The sequence below is a fragment of the Epinephelus fuscoguttatus genome, linkage group LG19 (assembly GCF_011397635.1).
Source record: "Epinephelus fuscoguttatus linkage group LG19, E.fuscoguttatus.final_Chr_v1".
NCBI classification, from domain to species: Eukaryota; Metazoa; Chordata; class Actinopteri; order Perciformes; family Serranidae; genus Epinephelus; species Epinephelus fuscoguttatus.
The window spans coordinates 10,371,914-10,395,824 of record NC_064770.1 but is presented as its reverse complement, the minus strand read 5'-3'; the positions used below and the strand labels follow the sequence as shown (position 1 = coordinate 10,395,824).

At 39.4% G+C, this 23,911-nt stretch overlaps 1 protein-coding gene across 6 annotated transcripts in view; it reads left to right on the top strand.

The window, feature by feature from the left end:
• The window catches only part of LOC125879676 (RNA binding protein fox-1 homolog 3-like), a 574,563-nt gene that overhangs the window by 153,919 nt on the left and 396,733 nt on the right, over nucleotides 1–23,911 (top strand). For 5 of the 6 annotated variants that reach the window (XM_049561662.1, XM_049561661.1, XM_049561658.1 and 2 more), the window contains exon 2: nucleotides 8,584–8,706. The exons of the other annotated variant lie outside the window; for it this stretch is intronic. The gene's annotated coding sequence lies outside the window, so the exon portion shown is untranslated. The remainder of the gene's footprint in view (nucleotides 1–8,583; nucleotides 8,707–23,911) is intronic. 6 annotated transcript variants of the gene reach the window in all.

Below are 23,911 nucleotides of genomic sequence, written 5' to 3'. Positions count from 1 at the left end.
GCATTCAATCCTTTCAGGAGAAGCTGTGCCCTTCCTACCAACATACTGATGTTTAATTCATTCCTGGACACCTGGGGGACAGTCATAACAACAACAGAGAGAGAGAGGGAGGGAGAGGGAGAGAGAGCCAGAGAGAGGAATTAGAAGGAACTAAATGTTTACTTTGTATTTTCTATCGGTGGATGTGAAATGAATGAAAGGTCTAAAACAAGACCAAGGAGACATTTGAGATGGAACACCAGGATCAGGAGGCTGTGAAGACAAACATATCCTGCTTTCTCCTGTTTTGTTTGACTTGAGGAGTGAATGGGGGCAGTGAAGATGTTGCTGGACACCTCAGCGTGCTCCCACTTAATCAGAGGTTGATTAAGCACACTTTCAGAGGCATGGATTAGGGGGCTCCCCTCGGACTCTGTTAAATTGGTCGGAAGGGAAGGAAGGCAGAGTGTTGAGCGCAGCTGAGGGAACTTTTGATGTGTCAGTCAGAGAGTCTGGCATGGTTTGCTTTTATTGACCTTCCCATCCTTGATTTGTGACAGATCCCCTGGTGCTAGGGTAGGTGGGGAAGGTGCTTGAGAGGTGGGGAAGGTTAAAGGAGATGCAGCTTTTGAAGAATTTCCAAATTCTGCTGATCCAGTAGAGCTGCCACAAGCATTCCTGCAATTCATAACAATGAAGGGCATTGAGCTACGAAGCATTTGCAGCCTAGACGTTTTTTGAAGATTATATATCTGTCATTTTTGCTTTATTTGACAACAACAGGAAAAGACATGTGGCGAGGGTCCTGGGAAGAATTCAGATCCAGGATTGCACCTACACAGTGAGCATTTTAGACAACTACTCTGCGAGGAAGTCTTGGCCCAGTCATTTTTTATTATCTGGTACCTTCCATCTGTCTTTCATTTAAATCTAAACAATGGATTTTACTCGTATCATGTTGCATCCGCTGTTAATGGATTCAACAAGCTCAACTCTAAATATATCTGTCCCCCTGTATGGACAGTGTGTGTCATTTATGGATTTATGGTTAATAATAGTCTGATGCTTTTTCCGCTGTCAGACTGGTTTGTAACCCCTTCACAGAAGGAATGGCATTATTCATGTTGCGGCTGTGGCACCGCTATTAATGTAATGAGTCAGGCTGTTAATGTGATCCTGCTTCAGACACAAAGGGGATCTCTCAACCTGAGCTCCTGCCGCAGACAGGAGACCTCTGTGCCCTACATAACAACGATGGGACGTGTCATCGCTGATTTATTTTGCCCTTGAACCTCCTAGTGATAGGACCTTGTGGGATAGCCTTTAAAAGAAGCGCCCAGAGATGAAATGAATGCTCTGTTCCAAACTATTGAAAGACGTGCACTACAGCTGAAGGCTTTTAGAGGGAGTGCTGTAATCTAAAATGTGCTATTTCTCACTCATAGCACAGCTCTGGGATGGGCTGATCAGATAGCCCGAGATGAATCTGACTTGACCTGTGAGCAGCAGTCGCCGCCTCCTGCATTGCCGGCCATGAGAGGAATTTGCAATGGATTCCAGATAGATAGAGATCAATTCAAATTCAGCTGTGGCACTATACCTCGATAAGGCATTGCTACACCTATACTCACAAATTTCCTAATGAATAGATAAGGATTAATGTAATTTCAAACTGTCAGCGACTGCCAGATGGTATGTCATGAATGAGCTTATCATTGTGCCATGATTTTATTTACATTCAAGAGCATAAACAGACGGTTCATTCGTGTCCTCTCCGTAAACATGACTCCATGGTAACCGTCCATGGAGGTGCATCCTCACAAGTGTTTTAAACAGCCTTATTAACTCAGTCCACTCGCTCATGTAATTAATGTCTGCTTACAATGCAGCTAATATCCACTATGTAACCTGTGAAGACACACAATAATTATGTGACCGTTTGAGTGACAGAGATCAGGAAAGCAAATAGAGGAGGCCTGTCCTCAGCCTCATCAGGAGGGGCAGAGTGTTGGTCCAGGTTAATAGGCATCCTCCAGGGAGGGATTAGCTGGAGTTAAAGAAAGTAAAGAGGGAAGCATTTGAATTCACTATAATAATGTCAAATACCCGAAAAATCTTTTTATAATCTCATTGTCACGGGCCATTTGCAAGTTCTTGGTCCAAGGCATTATGAAGTTCCCTATGCAGGCATTAAAAAACACTAAGATCCTGTGAAAGAACACTTTATTTGAGTTGGACACATGTAGCACCATCCAGAAATAGCCAGCCATCTGTTTCCTGCTTTTGCACTAGCCAACCACTGAGCAAGGAACATTCTCAAACTGACTGAGTCTTGAGTGAGGAACAAAGAGGGAGGACAAAAGTGCTGCGTCGTACTGAAACTGAAGATATTGCTGGACCAGAGTCCAGCAAGGTGTCTGGATCCTGAAAGTCGGGCAGGAAAATCTTACTTTACAAGGGGAATGCCACTTGTAGTAGAGTGGACCTGTGATCGATTGGGATGTGAAGTGGCTTAGCCGTACCTCTGTGTGTCAATAGCTTCACCTTCTCCCTCAACCCTGTGATAAAACAGAGGCTCTAGGTACTAAATCTCAGCTGGTGTACAGCCGTGAAACTGCCTGTATGATTATAGTTTCATCTCCTAACTTGAGTCACTTGATCTGCAGCTAATTCCTCTGATCACACAATCATAAGTGACCAAACTTTTACTCCAGTAAACCTAAGCCAGGACACAGGACCTAGAGGAGTTAAAGGTTGAATTGACAACAAATTAGAATGCGCTCCACAGCGCCATAGATTGAGACAAGGATTTAATTGGCTCCATATCAGGGTTAGATAGCAACGTTGTTGACTTTTGATTAGAAAAAAATAAAAGAACAAGGTGACTTGATATTGTGGTGATAAGCAAAAACCCAACTCGATCACATCAATACGTTCCTCGGGTGCACGTAGGTGGCTCACCTTGTAACCAATGACAGTGGCCGCAGTGGCTCACTGGCAGATAGACATCAGAGGTTTTCCAGCAAGCGTGCATTGTCATACATTTATTGCTGTGTGTGCAGTGTCTGTTTTCCTTACGATCGTTTCAGTTGTTCTCGACATACTGTTGACTTAGAGGTCAAGCCGCGCAAAGGCATAAATTTCTGGAGCGTTGATGTTGTCTAATTCACAGCATGTCACACAGCAGCTCTTCAAAATAAAGGTCACCTCTGAACAGCACTTTACGGCTTTATATCTGTTTTATAGGCAACGTGCAGATTCACCACTGCACATTATCAGAATCTGAATCACCTTTGTGTGCTCTTTACTTTCATACAAGACTTTGTTTCAGTGGGAAGCAAACTATGTGCTCCTGTGGTTCAGCACACAACAGATAAATCAATTTAAAAAGGTGCAGGTTATTAAAAGGAGTGGATCTATTCCAACTCATGTCCAGCTAAGTAGGGAGATGTCATGCATCATCAGACAGGATAGTCAGACTGGAGGGATGAGGTCTCACACAGCCTTAACAGAATGATAACATTTCAGCAACACCCTAGATTTTATACACTGACTGTGGTTTGTAGTTGAATATTCGTAGATATTTGCGTGAAATCTACAGTATTTTAATGGTTTCTGAAAGTTTAGGCAACTACAACTTCTTGATTCATGTTAGTGTCGGTGCAACAACATAAAAAGCATCAACAGTGGTAGTACTTGCATTGAATAATAGAATTCACCTTATATAAAATTCACCTTGGGGCACCACCCTTTGAAAAGAGAATATTATAGCCAATTAACTTAGTCTCATTAAATATACTAAACTATACTAAATCAATTTTGAACTCTGATTGATAAATAGATTAATAATTACAACCAAAAAGCCATATCAATAGCTAATAAAGCTTAAAGGATTTTGGAGTTCTGAATAGTAGAGGTTGGCAGCACCCACTCTTGTGCGACTGTAAATAGACTGCATGTATATTCAAAAACAATTTATTAAAAAAAAAAAAAAGATAACAGGAAAACACACAATATGTCCTTAACTAAATATACCTAAGGGAAACAATAGGGAGTGTGTGTAGGTGTATATGTGTGAGAGAGAATGTGCATGTCTAAGTATGTGCGGGTATGAGCCTGTCAGGTACGCGCCAGAAAAAATGTGTAGGCTTTTGTTTCTTTGTTCTGCCCCCGTATGTTCCGTGCACACAAGCATGAACACACGTGGTCAGTCAGAACAAAGGAAATGTGTGGCGTGAGTTTTTAAGTTTTCTCTCCACATGTAGTTATGTTTAAGGCTGAATCAAAGTGATCTGTGTCAGCGGTAATGGCGCCGGATTGGAGAAGACAATAATTGGTTTACATTCATCTCCCTGCATCTGTGTGAAACATACATCTATGTAGTGATGTGGTGAAACACATTACTCAGTAACCTGACTACAAAGAGGTCACAACAATTAAGATCACTAAATAACTCTAAACATAATAGATACATGTACATAACATAAAAGTTAAGCAGTCCTGTGCGTAGCCATGTGTCGTTATGCAATGCTGTTCCCAGTTAACGTTAACAGTCCATAGAGGCGTGCTGTTTGTTAGTCAGCAAGTTCCTCGGCTGTAGACGAGCCAGGCTGTGAAGAGTTATGGTTGGGATGCAGTCTTTGCTGTGCTGGGTTCTGATTGTGCAGGTTTGAGGAAACTGGTCACTCCTTGCAGAGTTAGCAACTCAGCGATGATGTGCTTGGTACTCCTGTTGCTTGTACAGTTAGCTGGCAGACTGTGTTGTAACTGCTGGCGCTAAACTTGTTTACTCTTGGTTAATGGTGGGTATGAAGCTTACCAGGAATCTCCAGGCAGGCTGCCTAGCCCAGCAGGTGACGTGGCAGAGATCAGCAAGCCATCCGGAGAGCGAAGAGAACAAACAACAGGACAACCTGGGGTATTGTTGATGAGATGATATCATAGGTCATTAGCTATGGTAACCTATGGTTACTGTAAATGTTGGGTCCATCGGCAAAGCTCAAGTGGAGGTGAGATAAACAGAAAATTGAGGGAAGCTGACTCCATGTAAAAGTTTACGTTTCGCACTAATACTCCAGTTAAAGCCACACAAATGGTGAAATTCATCTGTTGAGTTCTAGTGGTCCCTACAGTAGGGAAAGATCATTGTCATGATTATTAATGTTTTTTGAAAGACCAGTAATGATTATTAGTATCAGATCCGCTACCCTGTGGTGTAAAAGGCATTACAAATTGGTTAGATCCTGTACACCTTTGGAGACTGGACTGGCTTAAAATATTGATAGTGAAGATTAACAAAAAAGCAGAAAAAAGCAGCATTCCTGTAAGGACTGGCCAAGTGGTGGAGGGCTTTTTAAATTTAAATTACTTAATTTTTTACATGGTGAATAATAAATCATCAGAATTGTAAAAACTCATGTTTGTCCAGCATGGATTATTGTCCTTGATTAATACTTGGGGAGATGTCCCCATGTAATATCATTTAATGTGGAAGTACAACTTATCAACATGTTAGCGCACTAGCTAGCTAACACCTTATTAACACCTTGATCATAACAAAGTATATTAACTTTTACCACTGCGAGAGGCCACTGCAATAAAAGCCTATAATGTCCGTTTAGATCAGTTCCCATCATCATCCAGGCAGGGAAAGTGAAAGGCACCCTAACATTCGCGATGTAGCTAACATAGCTAGGGTGCTACCTGTGGCTGATTGCCGACATGTATAAACAAAGGATGAGCCATTGTATGTTTATTAATCCAAACAAAATGAGCAGTGATCAAAGTTACTCTGTTCTGTTATGATCAAGGAGTAAATGAGCAGACAGTGTTAGCTAGCTAGTTAAAAAGTTGTCTGTTAACTTCCACATTAAATTTTAATAGGGACATCTCCACAAGTTTTAACCAAGGACAATAAGCCAAATCCATGCTTAACAAATGTGAGTTTTTCACAAATGTAAGCCAAATGCACACTCCTCTACAGAGTATCCAGCAGCGATTATAGCCTGAATATCGAGATTATAATTAACTGAAGACAAAACTTTATTTCCTATTACGGCGTCCTCTGCTACGATTTTCTATAAAAATGAAGGTTGTCTTAATCTGTATTCCTGTTCTGACATCCAACGGCACAAGAAAACATTTTTATTCTGGTTATGTCAACTGTCTCTCTCTGATGTCCACTGTTTGACGACCACCAGTATTATGCAGGCAACTGCTGTGAGGTAACTGTGACGTTTACTGAAGATTGGTCTATGAAGTCCTTTAGAAGCTCTCACTTACTATTTGGCAGTTTGGGCCCATGGTCAGCAGGTAATATAGAGGGGAATTCATTAACAAACATCTTGTCAATTGACATTATATATAATTCAAAGGAATTTTAATGGAATGTAGGAATAAATAAAAAATGGATGGTTATTTCACTAAGACTGTGGATGCTGTATGCACATTGAATTTATCATAAGTTACTTTTATCAGCAGTGTTATAGCCATTTCTAGCAAGTCCTAGTTTCCTATTATTTTTCGAGTCACTTTAATGCGCCACCTGACCTGCCATGTTGTGAACCTTTAATTAAAGGCAGGTGTGCAGAAGTGAGTGTGGTGCTTGGAAGAAGCACGGGGTCACAGTCTTTAAACGTTCTGTGTTTAATTAATTTAATTTTATTTATTTTGTTTAATGAAGTCGTTTAATACCACATTAATTTGAACTTTGTTTTTGTAAAGGCCAGATCATTTTTTTTTTTAAACGCGACTGTCAAGACAATCAGTTCACTGCGTCACCCAGCAACTCTCCATAAGGTTACATGCTGCTAATCAGTCAACTCTTAAACCAGCCGAGGCACCCTGGACTGAACAGTGAGTAAAATTAAACCAGTGAAACCAGTAAAATTAAAACAGTGAGGTCATCATATCTGCTGTTATGGCATCTGTGGGCGGCTATTTTTTATTTTTATTTTTTCAACTTTTTTGGAAGCTTCAATAAGCAGGTTAGCATGCTAAACCCATATGTGCTTACTATGCTAACGTAACTTAGCCACAGTGTCCTAGGCTACACCACTGGCAACAGGACCAGGACTACAGAGCTGTTGTATTAATAGAACTGCAGAAACTAGAATGTGTCTGGCCAGTTTGCAACCTGCTCTTATACGGCAGGGTTAGCACTGTGACAGTCCCTTTTTACAAATTAGCAAATTAGTCCCTTGAAAATACAATAACTGTCAAACTGACTGACAAATCACCTGTTCAGTATTGATATGTTTTTTTGGCTAAATGGGACATTAATGTGTATTTCTATCTGGATGTTTGCATTTCTTTTCTTTTTAATCAGATTTTTCCCCCTCTCCTGAGCCCTTACCTTAACCCTGAATTCAGTATTTCATATTGATCAGGATACAGTCTGAGAGTACTTCTTTTTTCCTCTTTAAGAAATGATGTCTGATAAAGTCTATATTCTATAAACAGTGTTGCAGAAGAGGAAGTGTTCTTATAATCAGGATTGTTTTATTGTGGGCCAATACAGAAATTATGAAACCTAAATCTTTTGTTTTACATAACATGAGAAATCATCATCCCTATACACACAGGCTGCTATGTATTTATAATACAAGCATTGTAAGAAATACTGTAATTCAGGACCTTGTCTTTACCTTAAGCTTTACTTTATATTTAACTTTATTTTGTATATAGCCATATGTTAATATGTTCATAGATTCCTTTTATACAGCAATCAGAGATTGATCCTTGGAAGACAGGGTGACAAAAAACACCCTATAGAGATAATGTGTTGTGCCTAAATCCAGCTTTTGGTGTTTGAGTCAGCGTTTAATGTTTTGATTCACAGAGCACTTAATTTACATTTGACATTCAGCTGTGTAAAATGTCTACCACCTTTTGCAGCTACTGTACATGTTGATTACAGGTTGAGCCCTGTGTGGTGAGACTGTGTTGACATTATGTGTCTTTGTCTAAGCTTGTTATCTTTGTGCCCCACGGTTTGCTTCAGTCGTTCCAAAAAGCCACTCTATGTGTCTTTAGTTGCGAGCATATTAGTCTCCATGGAAACTCATTTTACCAATAGTTCATTGGCGCCAAATGACCCTGTACTGTTACTTAGCTTCTCGCTGCTTTGTGTGGAAGTGTTTTCTTTTGGAGATTAAACGTTCGAAGGCAAATTGAGGTCCTGCTGGTTTTAGCGCTGGGATATTGAATAAGCATATGTGGAAAATACCAAAGCGTGGTACTGTAACGCATAATTTGAAAACAGATTATGATATATTTCTGTGCTTCTTAGGGGCCAGGGGGTAACAACATGTGTAGTGCCAGCGCTGCTGCATATTTTTATCAGGTAGGAACAGGGTGTGGAAGGTAGCACCAAACATGTTTGAGTGCTGTTTGAATCTTTATGTGATACATCACCAAAAGAAAATTCCTGACCCTTTAATGCATTTGACAACAGGACATTTCTTCAAATTACTCAACAGACTCTGTTTTCATGTAACCATATTTTGTTTCCTGTGGTTCGACCTGTTTTTTGTATTGAACTGAATCTGTTTTGGGATTCCCTCTGGAATATTTACGGTCTTTCTCTTTCCAAAATGTCCACAGATAATTGCTAGAAGGCAGCGCCCAGGAAGGTCAGCCAAGAATCCCGCCGTAGGTGCCAAAGTGAAATCTACAGGACTACAATTACTTGGACAGACTGAGGCGGCAGAGCAAAGTGAATGACAGGTAGGAAATAATTCATATGAATCACCTGCTGTATTATGAATAACCACCTGCTGAGAGGACATAGCACGGTCAGTTATCCTCAGAATTGGTTCTGAATAGCCCTTTTTGTCATTTGTTGGTAATTGCCTTAATTCTCTTGATAATATAGTGAAATTAACCTCGGAGAACATTTCTTCCTTATGGCATTTATGAGACAAGGTTGAAGTTGACATGCCAGCAGTCACACAATTATATTTAGATTATTCTGCTCCACTGCTATTTGGCTTCTGCTTTTGATGTCGACACTTTAGAGGAGTCCTTCTCACTGCCGCTCATAATTCATAATCTTCATTTTACCAAAACATACAGTGTCGAATCCTACACGAAGGGCGTTCTTTAAGAAATTCAGGATCACTCACATCTATTTTCTATTTGGGGTACATCTGACCTTGTAGTGAACAGACATAAAAGGCTGTCAGTCAAACCATCATGCCGTCTTTGTTTCTTTGTGGTTGTCATTCTCCAGAGGAGTCAGGCAGCCACTGACTTAAATCTAGTGATTCTATGCTCCTGGCAAAATGCTTCTCTGTCCTTCTTTCTACCGAACTCAGCGACCGCCTCAGGGTAAGGTGGAAAGAAGGTGAAAAAAAAAAAAAGTTTTAGAACAGCGTTTGGATGGTTACAGAATATAATCAAGGCCAGTAGATGGTTAAATAGTTCAGCTTTTTCTAATGAATCATTTTACTCACTTAACACTCTAACCTTTGAGAGACTTTAACCTTTTCTGTCAAACCTTAGAAACAAAGGATGGCGGTAGAGGAGTTGACATACCTGCTGTGAGTCAAACTGAAATTTAGACTCTCCACATTTTATGTGTGAGGCCACAAGCTCTATGATGATAAAACAGCTACTGTACATAGTTTTTCATTTTGCAAAAGCAGTAAAAATTATTTTCAACCATTGTCTTAACGGCATCAAAGCCTCTGAACAGGCATCTCCCACTGAAACTGTTGACTAATACTTGAGGGTGTGCGTTGCCAAGAGATGCGCTGTGGTGCAGTACTCACTGGAGATTGTCTTGTGTGTGTTGACCCTGCGTGTTATGAGTGTTGATACAAAGCGTTTGTTTTCCAACAAGTACCCATCATTCAACATTTCAAAAGACTTGTCACGCTCTTAAATTTGTATTCCACATGGAAAGTAAAGGCTAGTTAGCCTAGCTTGCTAACACTACTACTACTACTACATGTTGTTAGTTCGTGTTACATAGTGTTGTCCTTGTGTCCATTTGTGGGGATGGCACATGACCACTCTTTAAACTTGCATGCAGAGTTTCCATCGCACTTAGAAAAGCTGGTGCGTTATTCTCATTATGTTGACTAATGATGACTGAGAAGGGTTGCAGTTTATTTACAGATGACAAAACGTTTTCGACAGGCCGGCCTTCATCAGTGTCACAGTCATGCAGTATAGATGCTTCTTAAATAACAAACAAACAGGTGATCCATTTTAAGGTAATTGGCATTGCACCTGGCAAAGCAATCAGCGGCATAATGATCAGTGAGCATCCAGCATTAAAACAAGGAGGAAGGTGGGAAACGGTTCTCCACAAAAAAAATGTGTGCCCAGTCCATTAGACTTATATATACATTAGGTTTATTTACAGATCAAATGTTTTCAGTTCCTTCTTTTGGTTAATTTTTTTTCCCAAATAAGTACATAAGTTAAACCAGACAATAATTTGAATTTCACTTTGATCTTGTGCACTCTTAGAGATGCTGTGGGCACAAATAAAAACGCTTCATTTTAAAATATTAGTGGAATTATTCTACATTAATTCTAATCAAATTATCACCATGAAAGGTAGAATCCACCAAAATTCTAAACACAGGTTTGTGGACTGCCATCCTAACCACACTAGGCTAAACTTTCAATCACTACCAATTATTCAAGTATAATTTAATTATTATTAATATTTCCTAATGCTGTTATAGGTTCATAAATACACTGATAAACATGACCACATTCCTATTAACGTTTTCTTAAGATGCACAAAAATGCTTATGGTTCATCAAAATCTTATTATCTATGTTAATATGCATGTGTTAATATAGTATGGGTTTTTATGGCTAAAACCTTACCGATAAGACCCCATATTTGACCATGATACTGAATGTTAACGGTTAAAACTGATACACACATCACCTTTAACACATCATGTTGGTTTGTGTTTCACTGTGTTGGCATCTCAAACACCCGTGTGTGTTGCCTCAGATCTCTCTGCATGTTGTTGACCGCAGTGTTTAGAGGAATTTCAGACGCTTGTCCGTCTAACCACCAGCTGGCCGACTGACTCAAACCCTCAGCAGAACATCAAACATCACAGTATCTCACTGCTTGGCTCAGTTTCACATAAACAGATCAAGGGTACCACAATGTTTTTATTCCAGTTGATATGGAAATGTCACATCATTTCAAAGAGAACTTCTGTTTTATTCATGTCTAATATCCTTTTACTTCTGACTGCCCAATACGGACCTAGGAGAGCTCTAACCAAGCAAAAAGCAAAAGAAGCTTTACTGCAGGAGGTACAGTGCACTGCACATGCAATTGTTTTACTGAGGAAAATGTGGAATTTTTCAATTGAAAATGCACATATTCGTGAATACTTCTGAGGAGAAACATTACCCTTCTCTGCACAGAGGCAATTTCTGTCTAAAGATTCAAAAGCAGATTCTTCTTCCCCTGCTTTGAGACAAATATTGTGAGATTTGTGCTCCATTGATGCCTTGCAGTGTGAAGTGATGATCAGGTGAGTGGGAAATTGGTCAGGATGAAGGATGAACTAATATGATTGTATCTGCACTTATTTAGCAGCAGAACAAATTTGATATCTTTTGCCCTTCCTCTCTTGTTGTGATAAGAGCTGTTCTCTACTTTCATAATGGATTTGTTATTCTAACAGATGTTATAAGGACTCTTTGAAAAATGAGAATATTTGGTATACCAGCTGAGTGCCGAAGCATCTGTCAGAAGATGTCTGGATAGTATACTGTAATATTGCTGATTTCTGTTTCTGTCGCATTAAATTAAACATGTATATTTTTCTTAAATAATGCTGATGACACTGTAATTAGTTTCTGTACTCAAGCGAAATATCTCGAAGCTAACGGGGCAGAGTGTGTAAGTAATTACAATAATTTATCCAGTGCAGCAACTAACAATTATTTTCATTTTCTATTAATCTGCCTATTGTTCCCTTGATTAAATGATGAAGAATACTGTCTATAAAATGTCAGAAAATAGTGAAAAAGGCCCATTGCATTTTCTAAACCCTAGGTGACTCTATCACTACTCGGTTTATGTAATACAGAAGGCAATATTTCGTATTTTTCCTTAGAATCTGATAAACAATTGACTGTTTTTATGGTAAAGTTGAGTTTTACCTTAAATTACTTAAAGCATATGGAAACAAAAACTGGTAGAAGCATTTCATTGGGAGAGGTGTCAAATGTCCTAGCAGGTACCAAGTGTTTTAAAAAACTACTTCACCCACAAAATGACCATTTGTATATCAATTACTCACTCATGTTGCCTTGAATTCATAAAGAAGACTTTCTCACATGCCTCAATGATGAACAAAGAATCCAAAAACCTTGAACACTCTTAATGAATTGAAGTCATAGGGGTCTGTGTTTAACACTTTACTTTTTACTATGTAAAACACCTCTATATTACCAGCCTGAAACACAGACGAGTAGCGTACCTGGGCAACTCAATGGAATGCATGAGCAGAGTTCAAACGCATACGCTTGCCCAGATGCACAACTTGTATGCAGCAATGTTTTAAATTAATGTTCTAGCAAAAATACATATGTTTGGGAAGTGCTGGGCATACGACTGGAAAAATGAGACTTGGATTATACTGCACCAGTTCTGTGAGAGTCTGTACATGGAATTTTGTGGTGCCCCCGTCAATTCATCAAGAATGTTTGCAGTGTTTGAATTCTTCATTCACAGTTGAGGCATGTGGGAAAACATAACTTTTTTTCAGGAATTCAAGGTAACATGGGGTGAGTAATTGATATATAAATGATCATTTTGTATCCCTTTAAAACGGTAAAGTGGAGTGAGAATTAGTTGTTTGTCAGCACCAGTGCTTTGCAGACTTGCTAATGTTCTGTAAACTAACAGATTTAATTCCTTGTAATGTAATATTTGACCTCATCTCCATGTTATCCTCAGCCTGTTACATTGCCAGGACTGGATTGCAAGTATGACTGGCACCTTCCTCTAGGGCTCTGCTTAATGTTTCCACTAGTATGTCTGGTGCCACACCCTATACATCTCTATTCTCAATTATACATGGGCTGGAATGGGAAATGAGCATAGGGCACATCATAAAAAGCTTGATAACAGAGCTAATACAATTACATTAGAGTGATTAAAAAAGGTTAAATAGGTGATCTATTACATTGATCTTAAATGCATTCAGACTTAATTTAATTTAACAGTGCTATAATGCTGTAGTTAAAATATGTCCTATTAGTGTTTGGAGCCTGCATGTATAACGATTAATTATTGAATAATTGTTCATGCATTTCAACACTGGCAGGCTCTGAAGGGTGATTTATTTTCTTCAGTGGCTGTACAGAGATAGGGCTTAATTACAGTGGATAGCCTTATCTCCCCTCTCTAATCCTCTCTTTGGAGTCTCCCGCGTTCACGCCATCTAGTCGTCGATATCATCAGACTGTTGGCAGAGCCAGACAGAGAAAGTGATCCCCAATTTCTCTGTCACATTAAGGCTCATTCATGAAGTCTCTGCTGCGGACCTGACTTAAGAACTCCAAAGTGGGAGGAAAGAGGAGTCGCTGAGTGCTGGAAACCTCTCCCCCAGTCTGAGGTCAGCGCTGGCTGGCACATTACCCACTTGTGCTGTCTTTCTCAGCTGGATGGACTGACAAATGTGTGGTCAAATCTGATCAGATAATGGGCTCAGTTTCTTGCCAGGAGCAATTTGTTGCGGATATTCTTGTACTGATGTAGGCAATTTGGTTGTTTACCACTTCACTACAAGTACAACACTGTATGCCTGTGCTTTTCACAATGATGTTGGCAGAATACTTGCAAAACAAGGCATTTTAGCCGTAGGTGCGTGCATACAAATATCTCTTATGACTTTCAGTTGACCACTGGTTTGACTTGATGATTCACAATCTAGCTCTAGATCTTAATCAGGGGGACTCACAGATTAATTATTGTAGATTGGTGGAAGATTTCCACCACAGTTGGCACAAATAGTTGCATATATTAAATAAACTTGGGATGAATGAAATGTTGGCAGCATAAATAGATTGTATTTTTAGGTGCCAAATGGGAGTGGGTTCAGCTCATGTGCCCGGCATGATTTGCCTGGGCTACAGCAATGCGATGCTCAAGAGAAACCACTGCAGTAAAAGGAAAAAAAAAAAAAAAAAAAAGAAAAGAAAAGGAAAAAAAACCTTACAGTCAATGAAGCAATGACATTAAATCTTAATGGTGAGTAAAGTCATTTCCAATGACATTTTTTAATCTTATTCTACAATAACACAATCATTTGACATGTATTTCAACAGAGAACCAACTACCTACAGTATGTGGCCAAAAGTTTGTGGACACTTCTGTCCATAGACTGTATGTTTGATCTGGGGCTCCTTATGAAAGAAAATCTTAATACTTTACTGTAGTGTGACAGCAGTTTGAGGAAGACGCTTTCCTGTTTTAATGTCCCCATGCACTAATCCAGGTCAACAAAGAAATGGTTTTCCCAGTTTATTGCAGAAGTTGACTGGTCAGCACATAGCCCTGATCTCAGCTCCATCCAATGCCTTTAGGATGAACTCAAACTGGAGCCCAACCTTATACCCAACATCAACACTTCACCTCAATAATGCGTTTGTGGCTGAATGGGAGCAAATCTGTGCAGCCAGGTTGCAAACTATTTTAGAAAGTATGAAAGTAGAAAAGTGGAGGCTATTATAGCAGCATACTTTTGCTGGAAGGGAATTGAATGTTCAACACCAACCCAGTTGCCAAACTAGAAATTTGACATTGGGGGATTGGATTAATAAAATTCTTTCTTTTCACAATATCTGATCGTGGCAGCTATGGTTAAGGTTAGATGAAAAGATTGTGGCTATAGCAGATATTTCAATGGTAAAGTTACGTTTTAGGCTAAACAACTAAAAAAAACCTGGCTAGAAATAGAGATTGATGGTGTGTGCTTTCCTGCATATATTTGGGACACTTTACATTTCCATGTACCACCCCAACCAACTCTTACTCTCCACCTTGCTACATAAAGGGCTCACTACTTCCTGTATCGGTAGGCTTCTGAATATTATTAGCCACGTTTCGCTTTCATACTTTCGTTAGACCACTTCATATTGAAAACAGACACTTGGTCTCGTCTTGACTTCATCCACCAGTGTCTTGAAAACCTTAAGCTTTTTTGCTTCTTTCCTCCTCGTAACTTAGCTCACTAACTGGTTAATTGCTGCTTCATCACTCATCTGGAACAGCTGTGTGCAATTACATATTTTTGCCCATGTACTGTAGCTGTTGATGAATCAAAAACGCAATTACATTTACACTTGTGTTCAATGTGGTCACAATGTTTACCTGACCAATTGGATCACAATCTGTCCTCAACGCATTTTGGGTGCATTTACAGCTGTACTTTCGTGAGGTCAAGCACTATATGATTGCAACCCGGTCACTCAAAATGCATTTCAATGAGCATTAGTTGAACAGTAGTATAACAACTCTGACTAAAATTAAAAAGTAAGAAACTTGAAAATAATCAAGTTTAATTATAGTGGGTCTGACAACACAGGTCCAGACATCACCAGTCCCTAATCTAAAGAGTTAAAAAAGAAAGACTTCCAGAACCAATCCTAGAAAGGTGACATGCATGGTTATTGAAGTGGAATTATACACACTGGCTGTCTTTGAGTCCCTCCCTGCCTACCTGTTTTCTGGAGTGATGAACACAGTGCCGGAGATGCTCAGTATGCTGATTTCTCAGGGAGATGACAGAGGAGGCTGGATGTTCTGCCGTACTTTCATTGGCTGAGTGGGTTGATGTTTGTCAGAGCAGCAGGCATTACGGCTTGTGACTAGTTTGGGCATCCTAAACATCGGATCTGCTGTTGTATTCATAGTTTTTTGTGACCGAAAAGAGAAATGTCAAACTGAATGCACCGAGAAATTCACTCCTAAACCATCATTCCTGTGTGCTCGGGCTCAGTGACTCTCTACCTGAAACTGACACAGCTCCTAGTGCAAAGAGATGAGTAAGCTAACTAATTAGAGATCCAACACAAATGTTTAATGAGGAGATTATATATCACCGCACAAAATCCTGGAATAATAAGACTACTTTGTCATTATCCTTTTTTCTTGAGAATGAGATTTTTCTCTTTTTACCCTTCTTACTATAGTTGAAAAGTCTTTACTCGCTTCAGGAAGTTTTTAATATAAGTTATAATAAGTTTTATAGTAACTTTTCACTTTTCGCTATTCTTACCATACTTCCATGATAAAGTACCCTTCTCCTGGATTTCATTTAGTTTTAGAAGATTAATCCATTTTAAGGCACATTAAGCTCATTTGCTTCCATTTATTTTCAACTGATGATTTTTGTATTTTTTCATCTTCTCTATATTTTCTTATCATTATTCTGCCATTAAGCTGCATGGAGACACTGTTTTCTGATTTAATGTTTTCGAATAGAAACAAATACTTTTTACTGATTTTCTTGTTACTGTAGTAAAGTCCCAGCTTCCTACTCTACATCTTTTCCTTTTTAATTTCGGCATTTCTTTCTTTTATTTTTGGCCAAATTAAAACGTTTTCTTGCTTTTTTTTTTATTTGCTTTTGCTTTGCATCCACAAGTTAATTTAACAAAAACTTGACACCAAATGCCGACGTACCATCCAAGTGAATTCTTTTGGAGATGAGGGATTTATCTGTGGCTGATATATTATCCTCCAATGTGGAGCTTTTTTTTGTACAATAGTATGAATGAACACATTAAATATGATGCACTAATTAATTCAAATTAATTACATTGCCGGCCAGCAATTTAAAGGAACGCTTCACCAACCAATTTCAGTTATAGTTACTCACCCCGTTATCTTGACTTTGTGAAAATTGTAAACATTTCTTGCATGCCTCTACAGTGAACAGAGAATCCAAAAACAGGGAAACTTTTTCATGAATCAAAACGATTCACTGCAGCAAAACTATATCAAAATATCGGTTTACAAACTCTTACACAACTTGTGCACTAAAATCCAAGTCTCATTTATACATCCCAAATATTCATTTTCATGATAACCTTTATTTAACTTATATGCTGAAGTGTTTTACATAGTTAGGTTTCAGCAAAGACGTGTTATGTTAGAGTTTAACAGATGTTTTGATATAGTTTTGCTTTTGTTGTGTTTTGTTTTTTCAGTTTTTGAATTTTTCTTTGAGCATGGAGCCATGCAAGACAATCAAAGTTTTCTTCACACAGGATGAATAGTTGATATACAAATGAGTATTTTTGGAGGTGAAGTACTCTTTTGAAAAAGAAAAGGAGCGTCAGTAAAAGTGGCCTTTGTTTGTTAGCTATATTTTGTTCACAAGGCTTATGTTGACAGTAGGAAGGACCTTTAATGTGAGGTCAAGGGGTTTATCCTTCAAAGTTTAGCCTTTATTATCGTCTTTGTCCAATAATGGTAAGTAATGCTAATTATTATCTTTATCTGCCCTGGCATTCCATATCGGTACACCTCTGCTTTTTTCCCCGTCAAAAATAAATCTTTTAGACTGCTTCCATTATACATTTTTAAAAATTTTAAACATTTTTTTTATCTTCCTGTAAATTAAAATTGTAAAAACCACACATCTCGGCACCTTGTCAACTAATTATTAAATCACTGGTTTGGATCAGTAACTTTCATTTCAACAATACCTGCTCATCTTCTTCCTCTCTCCCCACATTATTGCAATTTTAGTCTTATTACCTTCTTTTAAAATGTCGGTGCTATAAGTCATCCTCTTGCCTGGAATGTAATCAATATTCAAACGAGGTAGCTGATTTCTGCTAACTGAATACCATATGCCAGCACCTGATGTTATAGTGATGGTAATAGCACTGTCAAGTTTGACAATGTGGAGAAAGCAATACTGTCATTCCCCATATTCACTTTTGAAAATCTCATTTTGCTTTCATCTCTTCACTAACACAGAGCTGTCAACATGTAATTCAATGAGTGTCACCACTGCGCTTGAACATTTTCTTCATCTCTTTTGCCAACGGTGCTCTCACCATCCTGCATGACTTTACTTCTGTTGTGTTTAAATCATGCTACGGCCACTTTGGTTGTGATTGTAGTTAATTATCATGCGAAACAGCGTCCCACCTTTTGTATTATACACCGGGTTTCACTAAAGGTCTTGGTTTGTGGGAAACATTTGATCTGAAAGTGATGTGTTGATGTTTACAGTAATGCCTCTGCACAATAGCCGCCTTTATCCTAAGTTGCCGATGAAATGGCCTGTCAGAACGGAGGAAATTGAAACCAGTCAATATCTTGGGCATTGTGAGAACACTATCTGCTGTTTCCAAAAGCAGTCGAAGCACAAAACACAAATATAAACATAAACATCCTTATACACACATACATAGTATATACTCTGCCCTTTTTCAGCCTTACACTGAGTGAAATGCACCTCAAAAGGTAGCAGCCATTAAAAAGTGTGCTTCAGCCAAGGCAATCCAGACATCTGAATTCAAGCATACTAACGAATGTTATCAGTGTATTCAGAGCCTGATATTTCTTCTTCTTCCTCTGTGCCATAGAGCTCAGTTGTTGTCCAAAAATTATTTAAAACACATTAATGAGTCACGCTGATGTTCCATGTCTTACTATAAACACAAACTGTAGTTTATTTTGACTCAATCCCACATACACCACAATACTGCTGCCACAATACTCACTAGAGCAACAAATGTGGATTAATCCACTGCTGAAAATAGTCCCCAGAAAATGCACTATTTTTATTTGTTTGTTTGATTAAAAACTACAGTGACTTGCTGTTTTAGCAAATTACTGAGACAACGGAAAGTATATATCTGTGAGCCATTTCTTTAAAATTACAGACATCATTTTGCTTGATATCAGACAGAATTGTCAGCTTGTCACACTCCATTTCCATCTTTAGTCTGACATTGCCCCAGCTCCAACTGATTTCCATGGGGAAGGGGGATTTGATTTTCCCTAACCAATCACTGGAGACCAAAGTATCCGTCTGAATCGAACGTCATGTTAGGTCGCCACTGACACGTCGCCATGCTGCCGTAGACGCCAGAGATGCCAGACGAATGAATCAAGTCGGTGGAGTGGGCGGTTTCAAAGGTCTGGACCCAGGCGAGTCGTCAGTAGGAGCAGATGGGCTTGGGGCTAAGGTCAACAAACAGGGTTGTGGAGTAGGAGTATATTCAGAGGCATTGGCAAAACAGTCTCATCTCAAGGTCCATATAGTAGCTGTTCTTTAGCTATATATTATCACATTCACTCAGTAGCTATTAGTAGGAGTTTGTCCAGTTGTCATGGAGATGTAGATATTCAATACTCATTTTGTTCTAAATGCTTTAAGGACTTCTCATCCATGTTCACCTGCAGTATGAATCTCCATCATTCAGTTCCATAACATGATCCAAAGCTCCAAAACAGTGACCAAAACAACTTTGAGGTGAGGTTGTTTTTTCAACTGCAAGGTCAACAATGAACTTTGAAACTCAAATTTGAGTCAACATGGAGGAGAATTCCTTACAATGCTCAGAGAAAAAAAATGGAAATTCAAAAAAGTGTATTTCCATGACAACTAGGCAGATGAAAATGATGTGATATGATCAAAAGCTCAAGAACAGCCACTAAATGAAGGGGTGAGATTGTTTTGCCAGCTGCTGTTTCCAGCTATCTCAGCTATTGAGAGATGGGACTATTGTTGGTTATTGGCCATTTTGTAAGAATTGTTAACAACAACAGCAAAAAAAAAAAAAAAGCCGAATGACAGTTGTGTGTTTCCTGAACACAACTTAAGGCAGACATTTTCCTCCCTCAGACAGAATTTTAAGTCACCTGTTAAATCTGTTTCCTTGTTAAATGGCAAACACTTTTTTGTCTTTCTTTCTTTAGCAGAGATCCAAAGATTCAGACGGATCATTTACATACAAAGGGATGATCCCTCTCTCTCAGCCCTACAAGTGATGGGAATTATCTGGTGTAGTGCTACTTGTGTTGTTGGCTTGTTTCACCATAAGACGTGTGAACAACACTTCAGTTGTTTCCAAGCAGGCCGACACTACAGTCATTTTCATCAGCACTCTTGTTCAGGTAATGTTCCTTCAGGCTCGCTGATTTCAGGGCTTATCTTGTTAAGAGCCCCCTGCCTCGCCGCAGATCCGCGCGGCTGTCAGAGGCAGGGCCCGCACATTTCAGCACTATTATTGGTGATTGTAGAATGACACTAATTAAAGTCATTGATGGTTAAAATGAAGCGCCGCACGTCCCGCTTGTTTTGTCACAAAAGCTCAGATAGCTTCTCAACCTGGCCCCTTCGTGTAGTTATCATGTCATTTGTTTTCAAGCCATGTGGAGAAACTAGCATGTGTGTGTCACTTCATTAAAAAAACAAACCTCAAGATGGGGGAGAGCTCTGCTTGCGGTATTTACATTTTAATTTTAGCAGGGGCTTTCATTTGCTTATGGCAAGGTGCAATACTATAGCTAACTGAGTCAAACTTTAATCTAGCCATTATTATAATGGAGCCAAACAAAAATAGCAAACACTATTTATAGAGCGTCTTCCTTCCCTCTCAGCTGACTGGAGTGACACAATTCATGTTAGACTCACCATTTGAAATACTAAATGATACACAAAGTCAAATTCCTTTTATTATGTGCAGACAGTGAAAACTGAGGCTGACTGTTGTTGCCTTGCTTGTCCCCAGCTGTCATGGTAAAAGATATTAGACTGTTGCCCATGAAACCTTAATCTCCATTGAATCTAGGGTTCTAGTAGATGTACCTTTTAGTTGGACAGTAGGTCTGGTTGAAAATCTGGATGGAGACGGGGAGGCGACATTATTTAGATGTACATGACTTTGGGAGGAATATTTCACTGTCTTTATTTTATTGTATTTAAACAATTTTTGGCGAGTCAGGGACAACAGAAGTGTGCTTTAAACACAGACGTGCTGTATAATAACCTTTTAAAGGGACAGTTCATTCCAAAATCCAAAATACATATTTTTCCTACTACCTGTAATGCTGTTTATCACTCTAGATTGTTTTGGTGTGAGTTGCCAAGTATTGGAGATATTTCCTGTAGCGATGTCTGCCCCCTCTGGAGTATAATGGACCTAGATGGCATTCAGCTTGTGGTGCTCAGGGTGCCAAAAAAATACATTTGAAGAACTCAACAGCAATGTGTCTTTCCAGAAATTATGACCCAGTTACTCAAGATAATCCACAGACCTTGTTGTGAGCAGTTTCATGTAGAAACTATTTTCTTTCTAACAAATTATACTGGCCAACCCTATCACTGCGCGTTGTATTCAAAGTCTGACTTAAACGTACAATATGTAATTTTGTTAGGATCCTTCAGTGTTCACCAGGAGCAAGATTGTCCACAGAGGTCTCCTCCTCTCCAAAATAAATGGATTTGGTGATTAAAACCAGTAAAAACATTGAATAAAGTAGTTTCACATTAAAAAGTGTTGTTTTTCCGATGCTGTTCGGCATGGCAGGGGCTGGAGCTAAGTTGCCACTACACTTTGCTCAGCTTGTTTCTCCAATAACTTAAGATCCAGACATCCGGTGACTTAAAATCCTGCATCAGGTTAAGCATATCGTTAAAAATGACAGAGATATAAAAAGTGTATCATACAAATGTTGCTTAAAACTGAATAAAAAGCTAATGTATGACAGCTTCTTGCTGACAACCACAACCCTGATGCATGCACAAAGAGGATATGATGCCACTGATGGGCGAAGGCACGGACCATGTCCTTGATTAAAATGACAGATTTCTCTGGGTATAAACATTGTTGGAAACATTTGGGAAAATGTAAGTACACAGCTCAACAAAATTTATAACATTGGTCCAGTTGGGTTTAAACATTTTAATGCAGAAAAGATATACATATTATATCTTTAAGCTGACACTGACAATAACTAATATCTACAGTGTAGGAAAACATGTCTGCTTTCCAGCATAACCTGGTCTACCCCTCATGCTATTTCTTGTGTGCATGTAAACAGTGAATGTGATGTTGTGATGTCCACTTGCTGTTGGCACAGCGAAATCACAGCAGCGATAACTGATAAGCAATAATTTATTCTGTTATTGGTGGAAATTTACATAAGACAGACACAGTTTATCGGATAAATGAGTCAATACGCTTTTCAATTAGCTGCTCAGAATCACTCAAAGGACCCTTCTAAAATGACTTAAGGGCCCGATTCGACCCAAGGACCACCATTTGAATAACCCTGCCTTAGGGTTTAATGAATTGACAACCTTTGATTTGACACTTTTGCTTCAGTAGCCGCACATCAGCCCTCACCTCCCTGTTGTTGAAATGGCTTTACGGATGCTCGATACATGTTCCACCTTTATTTATGGCCGTCGTAGCATCTGGCTGGCAGCCACAGCCAGCCGCCCCCCCCCCCCCTGCTTAAGATGCAGTGGAGCCTCTATGGGTTAGGAGGGCCAGCTCTATCAATCTGCTCCCTTCCGGCCCCCACGTTCCCCAGTGCGGTTAATCACTGCCACTAATTAGTGCTAATTACTCATCGCTGCCCGGGAGAGCCCCCCTCGCTGGCTCACACTGATCTGAAGGTCCTCTGTGGCACCCTGCTGCTTGGCATTCCTCAGGTATGGGAGGAGGCGCAGGGACGTGGGAGGTGCAGAGGGGACGGAGGAGGCTACAGAGAAGCTCATCTTTCCTAATTTACCTTTTTTTGGGCAACATTTTTGCTAAATAAAACACATCCTGGTGTTTAGCCTCCGGTGGCTGCAGGTAGAAGGCTACGTCCCAGCGGGCTTGCAGGGCTGCAACGCCGTTTTAGCCAAGTAGACTGGTTTGTGCTGGTCTGCTTTGGTCTGGCTGGTGGCCTTGTCTGCATGCACAGGCCGGCCAGGCTTAATGAGCCAGCACCTTTTTGCTCCCTCTGTCATTAATTGTCTGCGCCCATGACTCTGTGGGTTACGTTGTGTTCGGCTGATTTTTTTTTTTCTCCCAGTAATTTTGCTTTAATAGATTCAATTTGCTTTCATTTGCTTTGTATTGATTTATTTGTCCTGCTTTGTCTTGTCAACCATAGAAACCTATAATTTCTCACAAAAGTTTGTGATGAAAAGGCAGCGAAAAAAGCTCATTTAATTTGCTAATATTGAGCGAGTTATTAAAAAAAGAGAAATGACAAATGATGTTGATACGGTGTGCAAGTGAGGCTTGACTAAAGCTGAACTCATTTCTTGGAGGCAAGAAAACCCACATGAAAATATTACAGATTTCAGATCAGGTGCAAACAGTGAAACTTAATAACAGGTTGAGAGGTTGTTAAATGCTATCATTCGATCTGTCAGGCTTTAACCCGTCCAGAAAACATCTCTGATAATAGAAGGTGAGCATGTCATGTCAGCCATAAATAATTATACAATGACAGCTGATTGGAGGAAATGAGTAAATTGGTATTTCAGACAACAGTTTAGACCAGACAGGGTTGAGGACAAGTCTGAAATAGATTGCTTTAGCCTCTGTCAGAGGGACATGGAGCACAGCGCCGAGTGTCACTGGGAATCAACGAAAGGGTAAAGCCTTTACCTCTCACTGACCTCCAAATGTGAAGTGTCCAGCTGTAGTAACTGTGACAGATGAACCAGCCACAGTCATAACACACACACATACAAGTTTCAAAAAGATAAAAGTAAAAGCTGTAAGTTCACCTCGACTGAAACTCTTATTACATGTAATAATTACTTGTAAATATTGCAAGTACTGTATGCACTTTATTTAGCTAATAATGTACCCTAACCTTCTTAATATTGTAGTTTCTGACTTAATACTTACTGCATACAATGAGTTTATGTGACTTTTTCCTTGTGTGCAGATTGTAAAGC